At 42.2% G+C, this 17,008-nt stretch overlaps 1 protein-coding gene across 2 annotated transcripts in view; it reads left to right on the forward strand.

Annotated features, from left to right (window-relative positions):
• Window positions 1-17,008, forward strand: part of PDE6D (phosphodiesterase 6D) — a 53,945-nt gene that overhangs the window by 26,820 nt on the left and 10,117 nt on the right. The window lies entirely within an intron of this gene.

Here is a 17,008-nt window from a genome sequence, read left to right on the forward strand (position 1 = left end):
ATGACTTGCCCAATTTTGTTCTCTTTCTCAGGATTGTTTGGCTACTCTGAGACCCTTGATTTGTATATGAATTTTAGGATCAGTTTGTCAGTTTCCACCAAAAAAAAAAAAAAAAAAAAAAATCCAGCTGGGATTTTGATAAGGATTAAGTTGAATCTGTATTTGGGGAGTATTGCCATATTTTTTTTTTTTTTTTTTTTTTTTAGGCTCCACGCTGGGCTTAAACTCCCGAACCTGAGATCAAGAATCAGAAGCTTCACTGACTAAGCCACCCAGGCGCCCTAGCCCCAGTACTGCCATCTTAACAGTATTAATTTGGGCCATCCATGGAATTCTATTTTGATCTGTAGGAAAGAATAACAAAAAGCATTGTAATGAAAGAAGTTCTTGCTTGTCCTCCCTCCACAAAAAGCCTTTGGGGAGAATCCCACAAGTGGATGGACAAAAGAACCATCAACCCCAGTCTCCCAACTCAGGGAGTTACATACACTGAGCCTTGGAGAATCCACAACCAAGGTTTCCGGAGGCTGACAGTGGGCCTGTCCCCTACTGATGGGGACAGAGATTTCATTCCTTCTGACCTGTAAAGTATCCCAGGTGGTCAGAGACAGAGCAGGGGGTGCATGTTTGTGTCCTAAGTAGATGAACCTGTTGTTTTTATATCCTTTAAGCCTTTAACTTCCCTGGGCATGAGAAGATTGCTTTTTGGTGTTGCCATTTTGTTTTATGGCTGTTAGTTTCTTTTGCTGGTCTGTTTTGGAGGAATTCTTTATCAGCCAAAACAGTTTTTGAGTTAGCAAGATAAAATTTGCAGGTTTAGCTTAGAGGCCACACTTCTTCAGAGTGTGGAAATTATAGGCTCCTAAAGAGACCTAATATGTGATGATTCCACTGGAAATCAGTTTGTAAACATAATTACAATATCAGTTAATGGTGTAGGTTTCCGTAGTGTAGTGGTTATCACGTTCACCTCACAATATCAGTTAATGGTTCATTTTTATGTTCCTTCAATTCTTACCCCCCTAAAGTCTACTCATATGTAGTTGCACCCACATGTAATAGATCAGAGTGAAGAATATATACTGGTGGGGGGGCGCCTGGGTGGCCCAGTCGATAAGCGTCTGCCTTCGGCTCAGGTCGTGATCCCAGAGTCCTGGGATCGAGCCCCGCATCGGGCTCCCTGTTTGGCAGGAAGCCTGCTTCTCCCTCTCCCACTCCCCCTGCTTGTGTTCCCTCTCTCGCTCTTGCTATCTCTCTTTCAAATAAATAAATAAAATATTAAAAAGAAAAAAAAGAATATATACTGGTGGGGTCTGTCCTTCACATGCCCTTGACGGTTTTGTCTTTCTGATTCTTAAGACTCACAGTCTTTTGAATGTTACCTTTGGGAAAAGTTGGCCTCTTCTGTACTCAGGAGGCTTGGCTCTATCTGTTAAGAGCCTCTCTTTTTTATCCTCAGAAAACTAAAGGGGGATAAAGGATGCCTTTTGCTGATGGAAACATGGTTTTTGTTCTTGATCCCTGGTGGCATGATTTCTGACTCTGGAAATGATCTTCCTCTCTTATGACAAAACATGGATCTTCTAGTATACTCTCTGTCTGAAAGTCAAAGAGTAACGGCAGTCCCTGGAGGAAAGCACGGGCTCCGGCTGTTTGGGGAGTGATGTTGAAACCAGATCTAGTGACAGCGCTCAGTTCTCCCTGGGGAGATCTCTAGGTAAGGGAAGAACGACAGAACTAGCTCATTAGTACTGTCCAGTGTTCATTCGTAGAAGTCCTAGGCAATTTTCAATCTTAAAAATAAGTCAGTCAAGGGGCGCCTGGGTGGCTCAGTCAGTTAAGCGTCTGCCTTTGGCTCAGGTCACGATCCCAGGGTCCTGGGATCGAGCCCCCACATCAGGCTCCCTGCTCCGCGGAAAGCCTGCTTCTCCCTCCCCCACTCCCCTGCTTGTGTTCCCTCTCTCGCTCTCTTTCGTCAAATAAATAAAATCTTTAAAAAAAAAAGTCAAAAAAATAACTTGCATCTTTATCCCAGTATTTGCTAGCGATTTCATATTAGGTAAGGTTTTTAATATCCCCAAAACTTCATTTTCCTATCCAGAAAGTGAAGTAATGGAGGTAATGATACCTAAACCATGGGGTTTTGTATCTGTAAAGCCTGTAATGCAGGGCTTGGCTCACCAACTGTTAATGAGATCAAGTCTATAAAGTATAAGGAAACAAGACCTAAATATAAAAAGCTTAAACATAGGAGATAAAGCAACAGTGCACACAAGCTCTTACCAGCTAGTGAAACGGACTTTACACTCAGAGTTAAGAGTATATTTTGACAATAATACTAATACTAATCTAGTGAGTATTTACTGTGTTCTGGGCACTGTCCTACATTAATTCGTATTGAATCTTCACGAAAAATCCTGTAAGTACTTACTACATTTTGGAGTTGAGGCAAACTAAGCCTTAACGGCAGAGCCATGGTTTTAACCTAGGCTGTGAGACTCCACGCCTGTGCTTTAACCACATGTACACGATGGGAAGAGAGGGAGTACTAGAGAAGTAAAATGGAAAGGAAAGGGGCTTTCAGGTAGGATATCAGGCTTAGGAAAGCATGGAAGATTTCATGGGATGGTGTCACATATAGGGATAGTGATTGAACCAGTTGGCTGGAGCAGATGTTTTTTTAGGTGAACTGCAGGAATCTTCGTTCAGGGTGTTAGATGAGGGTGTGTCTACACTTGATCCAGTGACAGTAGAAAGAAAGCACTGAAAGGTTTTGGAGCAGGGAGGGGACAGGATCCAAGTGATACTTTAGAAACAGTAGTCTGGCAGTAGTGTGCAGATTGGGTTGAAAAACTGCAAATGCATTTCAATGGAAGAAATAGGGCTTGGTGACTGACTGGAAAGGAAAAATCGGGGGTGGTGGGGGGGAGGTTCATGAAGGTCAGTGTCCAGAGAGAGCCCTCAGGCAATTTTGACACCAAAATAGTTTCGTCAAATTTGGAAACCTTGAGAATAAGCTGTGAATGACTCCCTGACTCTCATTCCTGTAAACTTCCTGTACTTCCCAAAATGCAGTCTCTTCCAGGCCTCAGTACCTTCTGGTTGTCTCATTCCTTTGCTTATACTCCCCATTTCTCCCCAACAGCGCCCTGTCAGAAAGCCCTTTTCCTTTCTAAACAAAATCCCTTCCTCCTGGAGCTTTTCAAGGAGTCCTCCCTCTCATTTGCCTGCCTCCCAAAACCTGAAAACCTGACCCTTCCCCAGGGAGGCGGCTTCCTTGAGAGCACAGGGCAGGACAGCTCTTCCCCACCCACTCGAGGGGCCAAGCTCAGTGGGCCAGTTTGACAGGCGAAAATGTGCATTTCCCCCATGTTTTGCCTAGTGTTTTTTTGAAACATTTAATCTTTTTCTTATATAAATGTTCCTTGTATAGTAAAGACCCTGTCCCTTTGCTTGTCATGAATATTTTTCTAGTTTTTCATTTGACTTTATTTATGATGGTTTTGAGGTATGGAAGATGTTCTGGTTTTACTTTCAGAAACGCTTTCAGGATTAATTAACTCAGGGAATACACAACTACATTTTCCTTGTAAAAACTTAAAATAATTTGAATAAATTAGTCCCTTTTTATCTCTGTACCCAGCCCTAGTCCTTTTTCCCTCCTACTGAAACCACTCAGGTGGAATTTCTGTGGAATTATATATACTTAGTTTTTTGTATGATTTCTTTTGTTTTTCTGCTCAGAGAGACCTTCCTCATCCTTAGGTCATATAAATATTCACCTATATTTTCTTTATATCTAACTCTTGAGGACAATTGGGTACAAGTATCCCCTGCTTTTCAGAAGTTCATGTTAGGACATTTCACATTTACAAAAGACCTGCGTTAGTACTTGTTCTCACTAACTGAAAGAAATCCAAAGAGGATTTTCACTTCTACAGAAAAAGGGGAAAAACAATAGGGTTGAATATTTGTCTTACAGTGAGCCCTTATGGAGGCAGCACGCACCCCTGAGCAGCGAGCATGGTGCCACCCTGCTCCCACCCTGGAAACTAGTTTACCCAACATCTCAGCATCAAGCCACCATAGCTTTCAGTTGTGTCTGTGAGCATTTGTGCTTTATCTTGATTTATTTTGTGTATCTGTTAGCGAGATGTGCATTAAGGTATCAGAAAAACCTAAGAGATGATTTTATAGGTGTAGAAACACTCAAAATTTTTTCCACAATAAATTAATGATAATTACTTCTTGGCTGTTTTGCCATTTCAGCTTACAAAAGCTTGCTTTCTTGCTTTCTTGCTTTCTTGCTTTTTTTTCCTAAAGATTTTATTTATTTATTCGGCAGAGAGAGCACAAGCAGGGGGAGTGGTAGGCAGAGGGAGAAGCAGACCCCCTGCTGAGCAAGGAGCCCGGTATGGGACTCAAATCCCAGGACCCTGGATCATGACCTGAGCCAAAGGCAGACGCCTAACGCACTGAGCCACCCAGGCATCCCTCAGCTTACAAAAGTTTTCGTAGGAACACTGTACTTTTGGATAGTGGGGGAAACCTGTATATTATAGTAAGCAGTGTGAGGTAACCATTTTTCTTCACGGGTTTGGAATTTAGCATATATAAAAGTCAGTATTTGCTGGGGTCATTGCTATGTTTTTTGGTCTATCAATCTACCTCTTTATGCTAGTACCAGACTAATTGTAGCTTGGAATATACTTTGGTGTACTTCCCACCACTACCACCTACATGTTCTACATTACCTTTTTTTTTCCCCATCCTTGAGGTTCTGGAAGGGCTTTCCTAATAGCATCCTCCTTTACCAAACCTTTTCTCCTCCTCTCTAAAGTAAAAATCAGGGGCGCCTGGGTGGCTCAGTCAGGTAAGTGTCTGCCTTTGGCTCAGGTCATGATCCCAGGGGCCTAGGATCAAGCCCCATGTCGGGCTCCCTGCTGAGCAGGGAATCTGCTTGTCCCTCTCCCTCTAACCCTCCCCTCTGCTCATGCCCTCTCTCTCAAATAAATAAGAACCTAAAAAATAAAAGAAGGTGGTCAGATTAAAAAATAAAGTAAAAATCAGTTTTCTCTCTTGAATTTCTTGATTTTTATAAAGTTCCATTATTTTTCTAGCTACCCGGTTCAAAACCACCACCAACTGTTTATAAGCCATCAGCTCTCTCCAAATTAACTTTTCTGTATCTTTCTCCGACCCCCAAAAGCTATAATTCTCAGGCAGAGAAATAAAACCCCAAAGGAGGACAAGAAACTTCCTCCTCCTGGCCTTTTCTGTAGTTTCTCTTTAATTTCAACTTGGACTATACTCTTGGCCTCTCTTTGCCTTTTTTCCCTATTGAAATTTTTGTTGGGGTCCCTGGGTGGCTCAGACAGTTGAGCGTCTGCCTTCTGCTCAGGTCATGATCCCGGGGTCCTGGGATCAAGCCCCACATCGGGCTCACTGGTGAGCGGGAGCCTGCTTCTCCCTCTCCCTCTGCCTGCTGGTTCCCCTGCTTGTTCACTCTCTCTCTCTGTCAGAAAGAAATTTTTGTTATACTACTGGAGTATCATTTACTCTGATATTACCAAAGAAAAAAAACTAAGTGATAAGGTTTAAACATAAGTAAAATACCACAGCAATGGGATATTGAAGTCCATAAAGAAGAGCCCAGCCATAAAGTCTTAAATGTTGTCTTAGAAACTAGTAATATGGATGTACATGTGGGTGTCTTCATCAGTTTTTTTTTTTTAAACTTCATTTTGAGGGGCTCCTGGGTGGCTCAGTCGGTTAAGCATCTGCCTTCAGCTCAGGGTCCTGGGATCAAGCCCTGAGTCAGGCTCCCCTGGGAGTCTTCTCCCTCTGCCTCTCCCCCTGCTTCTGCTCTATGTCAAATAAATAAATAAAATCTTTAAAAAAAAAACAACTTCATTTTGAAATAATTTTAGCTTACAAGAACTTATAAAAAATAGTGCAGTGAGTTCCCATGTATTCAATGATAATATCTTAATAACATCTAACATAGCCATAGTACGTTATCAAAACCAGGAAATAGACACTGGCACCATACCAGTAACTGCTATTTACCTGGATAACATACATTCTAGAATTACCCTGAGAGTTAACTTGGCCATGCATGGAACAGTTGTGGAACCAGCAACTTTTCAGCTATCTTATTTACATTTGGGCTCAGTGATATATATATTAGAAGAAATGAGAGGCTGAGCAAAGAAACAAAGGGTAGTGGACTTTCTTGTCAAAGCCAGCTCTGCAGAATGTCCTTTTATTCCACCTCTGATAGACATTTCCATGTTTCCCATGTAGCCAACCAGAAGTTTCATGGAAGAGCAGATCACTCGTCCTGTTTGGTATGTTCTGTCTCCAGTTCTCCCGTTTCCAGGGGAGGAGCCAGGAGTCAAGTTAGGCAGGTGAGGGACTCCATAGCCTCTGCTGTTGTTACAAGTCAAAAGCAAACCCCGTAGCCCTCCCCTGTGGCTTTGGACTGAGACAAAGGAAAATAATGTGACAGGAACAAATTGACAGTGGCTACATCTGCCAGCAGTGACTAATACAGCGCAGAATGTCAGGTTCTCTGGGTCAAACAAAGTTGGTGCTGCCCGGGACATTGTTTCCCATGGATAGTTTGGTCTTGACCCTTGCTTGAGGCACCCTTGGAAGTGTATGCTTATCATAGAGTGTCATCAGTATAAAGGACAGTGCTGTTTTCAGGTTCCTTGGCAAAAAAAAAAAAAAGAACAAATGCAACTTGTTGAAGACATCAAGGGATTTTTTTGTTTGTTTTTTTGAGCAGTCTTTTGTGGCAGGGAAAGGTGTATTACAGTGGTGTGACAAATTAAGGTCTGGTTTTTTAGGGGACTTAGTATCTGAAATGTGATTATATCCAAGTGGATTATAATCTTTAGACGTTGTTACCATCTGATAATGACTAGAATTCTTCCCCATCACAACAAAGACTTATGGATATACCCTGCCTTAAGATTACTGTAAACAAATTCACTTATAACTTTCAAAATGGGGGCTGGGCGCCTGGGTGGCTCAGGCTTGAACTGACTCTTGTTTTAGGTTCAGGTCATGATCTCAGGTCATGATCTCAGGTCTTGGGATTAAGCCCCCCAGGGCAGGCTCTGTGCTCAGCACGGAGTGGGCTTGAGAATCCCTCTCCCTCTCCCTCTTACTCTGCACTCCCCTCACGTATGCATGCATGCACTCTCTCAAAATAAATAAATTATTTATTTTTTAAGAAACAACTCTCAAATTGGGGCTTTATTTTTTTTTTAAGATTTTATTATTTGAGAGGGGCACCTGGGTGGCTCAGATGGTTAAGCGTCTGCCTTCGGCCCAGGTCATGATCCCAGGGTCCTGGGATCGAGCCCCACATCAGGCTCCTGGCTCAGTGGGGAGCCTGCTTCTCCCTCTCCCTCTGCCTCTCTCCCTGCTCGTGCTCTCTCTCTCTCTCTCTCTCTCTATCTCTTTGTCTCAAATGAATAAATAAAATCTTTAAAAAAAAAAAAAGATTTTATTATTTGAGAGAGAGAAAGAGAGCACCAGTGGAGGGGAGGGGCATAGGGAGAGGGAGAAGCAGACTCCCCACTGAGCAGGAAGCCCGACAAGGGGCTCTATCCCAGGACCGCATGATCATGACCTGAGTTGAAGGCAGACGCTTAACTGACTGAGCCACCCAGGCCATTAACATTTAAGTTAATGGTATACAAGATTTATTTCATTTATAAGATAACTCATTCGGCATTTTTGAAACAGTAAATTCCTACAGAGCTTTTTAAATTGTTTAATTTCCTGGGGCACGTGGGTGGCTCAGTCAATTAAGCATCTGCCTTCGGCTCAGGTCATGATCCCAGGGTCCTGGGATCGAGCCCCACATCAGGCGTCCTGCTCAGCGGGAAGCCTGCTTCTCCCTCTCCCCCTTCCCCTGCTTGTGTTCCCTCTCTCGCTGTGTCTCTCTCTGTCAAATAAATAAATAAAATCTTTTTAGAAATAAACTGTTTAATTTACAAAAACAAAAACACCTTCATTTTCACCATTTTCTTTTTTTCTTTTTTTCACCAACTGTTTTAAATTGCTAAAATTCACCTATATAAAAAAGCATTCTTTCTGTGTTCTTATATGAAGGTACCTCACAGACTTTTTTTTTTTAAGATTTTATTTATTTGACAGCACAAGCAGAGGGGGCAACAGGCAGAGAGAGAGGGAGAAGCAGGCTCCCCACTGAGCAAGGAGCCCAATGTGGGACTCAATCCCAGGACCCTGGGATCATGATCTGAACTGAAGGCAGACGCTTAACGACTGAGCCACCCAGGTGCCCCGTCATCTCACAGATTCTTGGACGTGGTACCTTTTTCTAGTTAAAAGTGTACATTCACGGGGCGCCTGGGTGGCTCAGTTGGTTAAGCAACTGCCTTCGGCTCAGGTCATGATCCCGGAGTCCCAGGATCAAGTCCCACATCGGGCTCCCTGCTTGGCGGGGAGCCTGCTTCTCCCTCTGACCCTCTCCCCTCTCATGTACTCTCTCTCTCATTCACGCTCTCTCAAATAAGTAAATCTTTAAAAAAAAAAAAGTGTACATTCACATGACCAGCAAGCAGATATACTCATTTATTTTTAAAAGCTAACAAATCTCCGAAAATAGTATGAAAATATAAAGAGACTCTTATTTATTTGAATAATACTCATTTTAAAAAGATTCCCTCATCACATGTCAACTACAGTAATAAAATTTTTATTTATTTATTTATTTGAGAGAGAGAATGAGATAGAGCATGAGAGGGGGGAGGGTCAGAGGGAGAAGCAGACTCCCTGCCGAGCAGGGAGCCCAATGTGGACTCGATCCCGGGACTCCAGGATCATGATCTGAACCAAAGGCAGTCGTCCAACCAACTGAGCCACCCAGGCGCCCAGTAATAAAATTTTTTAAGATTTTTATTTATTTATTTATTTATTTATTTATTTGAGGGAGAGTGCGTGCCAGTGGGTAGAGGGAGAAAGAATCTCAAGTAGACTCCACATGGAGCCCAACGTGGGTCTTGATCTCACAACCCCAAGATCACCAGAGCCACAACCTAGAATCAGACGCTCGACCAACTCAGCCACCCAGGCACCCCTCAATTAAAAAAAAAAAAAAAATTTAAGATTTCATTTATTTGAGAAAGAGAGAGAGAGCACATGAGCAGGGGGAGGGACAGAAGGAAAAGCAAACTCCCCGCTGAACAGGGAGCCTGTTGTGGGACTCGATCCCAGGACTCAGGGATCGTGACCTGGGCCAAAGGCAGACGCTTAACCGACTGAGCCACCCAGGCATCCCTGATTATTTTTTAAATATACTGAAAATAACCAAGTCCTAGACAAGTAAGAACTGTACCACAACTCTAGGATACCTGTTAATAAGTTTCATGAGGAGATAACTTGAGCTTTTACAAAGTAGAATAAAAATAAAATACTGATTAAGAAATTAGTCCCCTTTTTGCCTTAATTGAAACATGATTCTAAAAAGAAAAGCTTTCCTAAGAAAATGTACCCTATAAAAAACTAATTGAAGAAAAACAAAACTGATACTGACTATCCTTATACAGAGTGCCACAAACCTAATAATCTGTAAACAGTTTCTCTATCATTTGTCCTTCCTAGCCGTATTACCCAAAAGAAAAAGAAAATCTTTTCTAAGTACTTTTGTACACTAGAAAGTTACTGATTGATGTGACTAAATTCCAAGAACTCATAGCCAAAGATTTCCCTGCTTTTACTGTCAACTCAATGAGAGGAAACACCTCTCCCCTCAAGAAGCCCATAATCAGGCCGCCTGCTGATTCAGTCAGTTAGGCTTCTGACTCTTGATTTCAGCTCAGGTCATGATCTCAGGGTCCTGGGATCAAACCCTGCATCAGGCTCTCTGCTCAGAGGGGAGCCTGCTTTTCCCTCTCCCTCTGTGCTCTCCCGCTGTCTCTCTCTCAAATAAATAAATAAAATCTTTAAATAAAAAAGATTTTGAGTGCATAAAACGAAAGTCAAACATTAATTAATACAACAAAGTTTTTGGTGACTTTTCCCTTATTGAAAGTTCTGAGAGGGGCGCCTGGGTGGCTCAGATGGTTGAGCGTCTGCCTTTGGCTCAGGTCATCATCCCAGGGTCCTGGGATCGAGTCCCGCATTGGGCTCCCTGCTAGGCGGGGAGCCTGCTTCTCCACTCTGCCTCTGCCTCTCTCTCGCTCTCTCTCTCTGACTCTCATGAATAAATAAATAAAACATTAAAAAAAAAGCAAGTCTCCTATTAAAAAAAAAAGTTCTGAGAGAGTTTAAGATCATATGTGCTTTTATTAGAGAATGTGAAGTAGCTTATAAGAAGTTACTTCTCTAAGGTTTTTTTTGCTTTGTCTAATCCTGAGTGATTATATTATTATGACTGGATGTATTTTAGAGAAATTTGTTTGGGTGGCATTGCTATGCAGTTAGTACATCTGGGGTGGTTGTTAACCAGCCTCTGCCCATGATAATTTCTTTGTCTTTGTTACTCCCATTTCCCTCCGTCATGGTTGCATCCATAAGGGTCCTGTAAGCTAAAGAAAAATTTCTTCCCACCTCCTTCTATCAGCTTGTCTGGTGTGGCCTTGTGATCATATCAAAAAGCAATTTAACTCTTTTGATTTTGCTGGCTTCTCTTGTGAGAGACTTCAAATGAATGTCCAGTGTCCAAGCTGACCAGAGAGCATAGAGGTGTATGAGGTCATTAGTATCTTCCCTGTGTCTAGGTGAGAAAAGGGAATAGGGAGGAGCATACAGCACAAAGGGTGGCCAGAGAGATGTTGGAACCACAAGGTAAAGAACATAAAATGCTAAGCTAAGAAGTTAGGACTTTTCTCAGTGAAAATCTTTTGATGGGGCACCTGGGTGGCGCAGTCGGTTAAGCATCCAACTCTTGCTTTCCGCTCAGGTCATGATCTCAGGGTGGTGAGATCAAGCCCCACATTGGGCGCTGTGCTCCGCACAGAGTCTGCTTAAGATTCTTTGTCAGCCCCTCCCACTCGTGTGTACGCTTTCTCTCTCCTAAGTAAATCTTAAAAAAAAGAAAGAAAGAAAATCTTTTGAAAGTTTTTGAAGGGGAAGTAATGATATGATCCAGCTTGTGTTTTAGGAGTGTTGCTCTAGTCACAGATTATATTATAGATTATATTAGATAATCTGTATTAGATTATAAAGGCTAGATGAGTGGTACCTCAACTTTATTGCACATAAGAATTGCTTTTTTTTTTTTTAAAGATTTTATTTATTTATTTGAGAGAGAATGAGAGATAGAGAGCACGAGAGGGAAGAGGGTCAGAGGGAGAAGCAGACTCCCCGCTGAGCAGGGAGCCCGATGTGGGACTCGATCCCGGGACTCCGGGATCATGACCTGAGCCGAAGGCAGTCGCTCAACCAACTGAGCCACCCAGGCGCCCAAGAATTGCTTTTTAAAATGAGCATTCCCAAGGCTCCTGGCTGGCTCAGTCAGAAGAGCATGTGGCTCTTGATCCCATAACCCAGATGAATCCCTGAAACTTAAAGGTGTAGCCATCTTAACTAGATATTTTTAAGCAGATTGTTTAGTGTTGAAATATTTTCATGTTTGAGATAAAAATTTAGGTATCAGAGCACAGTCATTTAATAATAAAACCAACGGGCCTGATACAAATAATTGAATAAAAAATCAATGGCAGAAGAGACAAATTTCCACTGCAAAATTCCAAATAATTCACATTCTTCCCTCATGGAGTCGGAGCATAACTCCCCACCTGTTAGTTTGGGCTGTAGTTACTTCGTTCCGAGAGTACAATATGGAAAGAAGGGGAAAAGAACATATTTACAGTGGAGAAACCTGACAAGCACCACCTCAGCCAGGTGATCAAGATCAGCATCAACAGTGATAAAGCAGGTTGATGATACATAGCCTTGACATGATGGGATGAAAATGGCACTTCATCTCAATGGTCTTCCTCCTAAAAACTCAGAACCCCAGCCTAATCATGAGAAAAATATCAGACAAACCCCGATTGTCAGACACCCAGAAAATACTTGACTAGTACTACTCAACACTGTCAAGGTCATCCAAAAAAAACAAGGAAAATCTGAGAAACTCTCACAGCCCAGAGGAGCTTCAGGAGACATGATAACTAAATGTAAATGTGGGATCCTGGGACAGAAAAAGGACATTAAATTAAAACTTAAGGAAATCTGAACAAACTGTAGACTTTAGTTAGTGATAATGTATCAGTATTGGTTCATTAGTTGCGACAAATATAAGATGTCTATAATAGGGGAAACTAGTGTGAGGTATATGAGAACTCTACTGTTAACAACTATTTTGCAAATCTAAAAGTTTACTTTTCAGAAAGGAATAGAACAGAATAACAATTGATAAACCAATTCCCTTCCTGGTAAATTGTTAGGAATTGAAATAATATAGCCTTTCCATCCCTAGATTAGTAATCAGGATCTGAGTTAACATCATTAGAGAATTATCTCAGTATCACTGAGAATTATCCAGCTTGTGTATGAATTGTTTTGAAGGACATGAATAAATAAATTCTTTGGTTTTATATAGAAGAAATCCACGAAATTATCAGAATAATGCCCAAATATAAGGTCACCCTGAATATAAAGCAGCCTGTTAACATTCCAATGAAAAAATATTTTTAAAAAGGGATATGGGTGGAATAGACAAATGTGTATTTTACCTACATATTTAAGACGATAAATTTATAAAATAATACATAAATTTAGAAATATTGTCCCCCTCCACTTGTCTGTCACTTTCTATGAAACAATATTGCCCAGATTTTTTTACATGTCACTTTGATGTCAATACCTGGCACATAGTAGGTTGTCAGTAAGCACTTAATGATAGTTTGAGATCAGGTACATGGAGAGACCTGGATCAATCTGTGAGGACCCTTTGAAGGTCTTTGACCATAAAAGTAACACAGTAAAGGTGAAGTATTTAGCCTTGTCTCAGGGGAGATGGAGATGGCACAAACTGCCTGTTTAGGGGAGGCCAGGATGTAGCCAGGGTTGGCATGGATGCACAGAAGGAGCCCCAGCTTCAGAGTCAGGCAAATCTGGATTCTGTAGACTGGGTGGTCCCAAGAGTCTCTCTGAGGAGGTGCCACCGAAACCAGGATCTGGGAGTGTGAAGAGTAAGGGCAAGAGCACTCAGGCAGCATCACGGGCAGAGACACTAGTGTGCTGAAGAAAGAGAAAGGTGGCCATTACGGCTGGAGCGTGTGACTGGGCACCTTGCAAACCATGCTAAGGACTTTAGTTTTGTTTTCAAGTGCAAAGGAAAACCAGGGATTAACATCTAATTCACCATTTTTATAAAACTACCTTCTGTGAGGAGAATGGATTGAAAGAGGGAGCAAGAATGGAAGCAAGGAGGGGCACTTGGGTAGCTCAGTTGGGTAAGCGTCTGACTCTTGATTTTGGCTCAGGTCATGATCTCAGGGTTGTGCGCTCAAACCCCGTGTCGGACTCCTCACTGAGCGTAGTGTGCTTGGGATTCTGTCCTTCTGCGCCTACCCCTGCTCTGGAAGCGAGGAAAACCATCAGGATTCTAGATAGGAGATGATAATGGATTCAAAACAACAACACTCTGCTTCTAAGAGTCTAAGCACCTTACATGAGCCAACTCATTTAAGTGTGCTGTCTCTTCTTTCATTCTCAGAAGTACTAGTTTGGATGATAATTACAGGAAACTATGAATCAGCCAATTAACATTTTCATGGGGGCAGTCTTCCTACCCATCAATTTCAAACCATTCTATGAAAGCCCCTAGCCAGGACAACGCTCTAAGATTCAAGCAGGAAAAACTAGAATCTGTCTCTGAACATCCTGAGCCTCTTGCTTTTTGTTCCCTTTCTGTTCTGGCCTGGTTCTCAGTTACATGTGAGCATTTTTGTTTCTTTCCCAGTATCTTTTTTTCCTTCACTCCTCCCTTGTGTGTGTCTCTCTCTCCTTCTGTTTGTGTGTTCCATGTTTTACTCTTTCCTCTCTTTACCTTCCCCATTCCTCCTCTCTACTCTGTCTCTTCCTCTCCACCAATCTCCCTTTGGTCTCTCCTCTCAACTGGCCAGTGAGGTCCTGCTGATGGGGTTTTGGAATATAGGTGAAGTTCACGGTGGGGTAAGGTCTGGAGCCAATGACCAAGAAAGAATTCTTGAGACGTCTTTGATGCAAAAAGGTAGTTTGTTACAGCAGAGGGACAGGACCTGTGGGCAGAGAGAGCTGCTGCACCGGGGTTGTGAGGGGTGGCTGATGATAAACTATGAGATCGGGGGAGGTAAGGAAAAAGGGAGGTTTCAAAAGAACTTTCATATGCTAAAGAGGACCTACAAGATACCGGAGGCCTTGCCATTGTCAAGTTAAGTTTGTTTACCCCTCTCGTAAGGCGTTAAAATTAAGATAGTTGGGAACTTCCTGGAGGAACATTACACTCTGCCCGCTTCAATTATCTGTCAATGGGCTGTAGGTTATAAGGGCATTTAATTGTGTCTACATTTCCTTCTAGAAGCTAGGCCATTGATAGAAATGCTTTGTTCTTGTAAATTGCTAAGACATTTGTAAACTGAGGGAGACTCAGGTCTTGCAGGATTGTGATCTCTACAAGTTAACTATTTGTTTTTTCCTTTCTTTAGCTTTAGGGCAGCCAGGAGTGCCTGAGGAATGTCACATACATCCTGTGGGGGGGGTGTTGTGGGGTGTCAGCTTCTGCTTTGTCCTCAGCTTGCCTTCTGTTCCCTCATCACTGCCATGTACAGTGGATCTGTTCTGTTTATAAAAATGGAGGTTGTACTCATGCCAAAATGCTTCTAGATGATTGTCACTAAGTATTTTAAATTCTTTTATCCCAGTGCCTGCATTCACATCTCAAGGAAATTTACCTCGTATCCCAACATCTGACTGGTTTCTTCCAAGCCCCAAGCCTTCACTTCCCACTCCACCACCGCATCCCTGCCCGCCTTCTCTACCTCAGATCTGTCCCCAGCCCCCGCACTGGCCCAAAATCATACCAGGTCACAGCTATTTAAAACATAAGAGGACTTATGTAACCTTCTGTGTGGAGCCAAGTGACTCTCATTCTTCCATGTGTATGTTAGTTTACTTCCTTTTTTACCTTTCCTAAGGTTCGACACTCTACAAACTTTTTTTTTTTTTTCTGGAGCTTATTGTTTTCAGGCTGAAGCTTATTTTTAACATGCTCTTACTTTTACATATGAGAGTGTGCTACCTTGGCAGCCTCGTTCCAAATAAGAAGCTACCAGAACAGCTCTCCCAGCAGAGGCTTCCCATAGTAAAGGAGTGTTCTTTGTGCTCACCGTGGGTATAAATCACCCGGGAGCTTTTAAATGAGAAAAGACCTGGCTGACCCAGAAGGTGGTATTTATAAATAGTCCTTCAGCCCCCATCCTTAAAGCTTGTACCTAATCCTCTCTCTCAAGATTGGAAGTGACTTGACCTTTGAGTCTTAAAACTCAGGCTCTTTTTCTCTGAAAAAAAATCTAGTTAACAAAAACCTGCTAAAACAAAAATGTTTTCAGCCAGATCATGATCAGCCATTAAAGTTTCCCTTTCATTTCCAACATTTTTTTTAAAGATGTATTTATTTATTTATTAGAGAGAGAGTACATGGGGGGGGCGTGTCAGAGGGAGAAGCAGACTCCCCGCTGAGCAGGGAGCCCGATGCGGGACTCGATCGGGACTCCAGGATCATGACCTGAGCCAAAGGCAGTCGCTTAACCAACTGAGCCACCCAGGCGCCCTCATTTCCAACATTTTTAGTGAAATATGCTTCCTCTTTTGAGGACCATCTTTTCTTGTGGTTGTTATTTTAAGATACCTACCTCGGGGCGCCTGGGTGACTCAGTCGTTAAGCATCTGCCTTCGACTCAGGTCATGATCCCAGAGCCCTGGGATCGAGTCCCACATCAGGCTCCCTGTGCTCAATCGGGAGCTGCTTCTCCCTCTCCTGCTCCCCCTGCTTGTGCATGTGCTCGCTCTCTCGCTGTCAAATAAATAAAATCTTAAAAAAAAAAAAAAGTTACCTACCTTAATAATTTTTATTTCTTTTTCCTATTGGGCTGTCATGGATTTGTATTTTTATGATTTATAAAGCTGTTCCCAAATGGCTGTATCTTTGCCATGAATTAAGAGTGTTCCTTTTCACCCCTAACTTAGAGAACTTGGAGGGGCTCTAAGTAGACTCCATCCCAACATCATTTAATGGAGCTCTGTTTGTATTTCTCTAATTTTGTAGCATTTACTGAGGGTAAAATTTTACAGTTTTGTTAGGATTATACAATGAAGCCCACGATAGAGACACTGATAGGTTTCCAGATTAAGGTACATGCTGGAAATGCCTAATTGTTGAACTGGCCAAAATATTTTTTAAGTATCATTCCCAAAAAAGATAAGTCCTTAAACCGATTATTTATAAAAAGAGGAGGCGCTTGTGTTGGGGAGATAAGCCATGTATTTTTAGCATCTTCTCTCCCTTGGTATAAAATGGAGGAATCTTAAATTCACTATCCACTAATTATTGGAGAGCACACTCTCATTTAAGACTTTTTTTCTTTCTATCCTCTAATAGATTGACAAATTCTGGTGCCAGGCTTTTCTTTGCTGACCTGAGCCAGCAGCAGTAATGCTTTTTTTGGAAACTGCTAGATCCGATCTAGCTGTTGCTTTTCGAAGGGAGCCCCTTTTCTGAGGCTTTTCTTGCAGTAGTTTTGCTAGAATGCCCCATTTGTATGTGAGCCTAAAACTTTAAGAGTAATTTTAGTTTTGTTGTTTAAGAAAACCTGGTGTCCAATGTGGCTATACTGACACCTAAGAGACTATCTGTAGAGAAAGAATGAAAAGTATGTACGGAGCAGGTTAAATGAGTATTGTGTCTTCTGAAAACCTTGGACTTAAATGTCGAAGGCAGTTCTGTTTAGGTCTGAGCTCAGAGTGGACTTGCTGGAGC

This window comes from Eumetopias jubatus, unplaced genomic scaffold (genome assembly GCF_037043125.1).
Source record: "Eumetopias jubatus isolate StellerSeaLion01/CBP00866 unplaced genomic scaffold, mEumJub1_p1.0 scaffold_3, whole genome shotgun sequence".
NCBI lineage: Eukaryota > Metazoa > Chordata > Mammalia > Carnivora > Otariidae > Eumetopias > Eumetopias jubatus.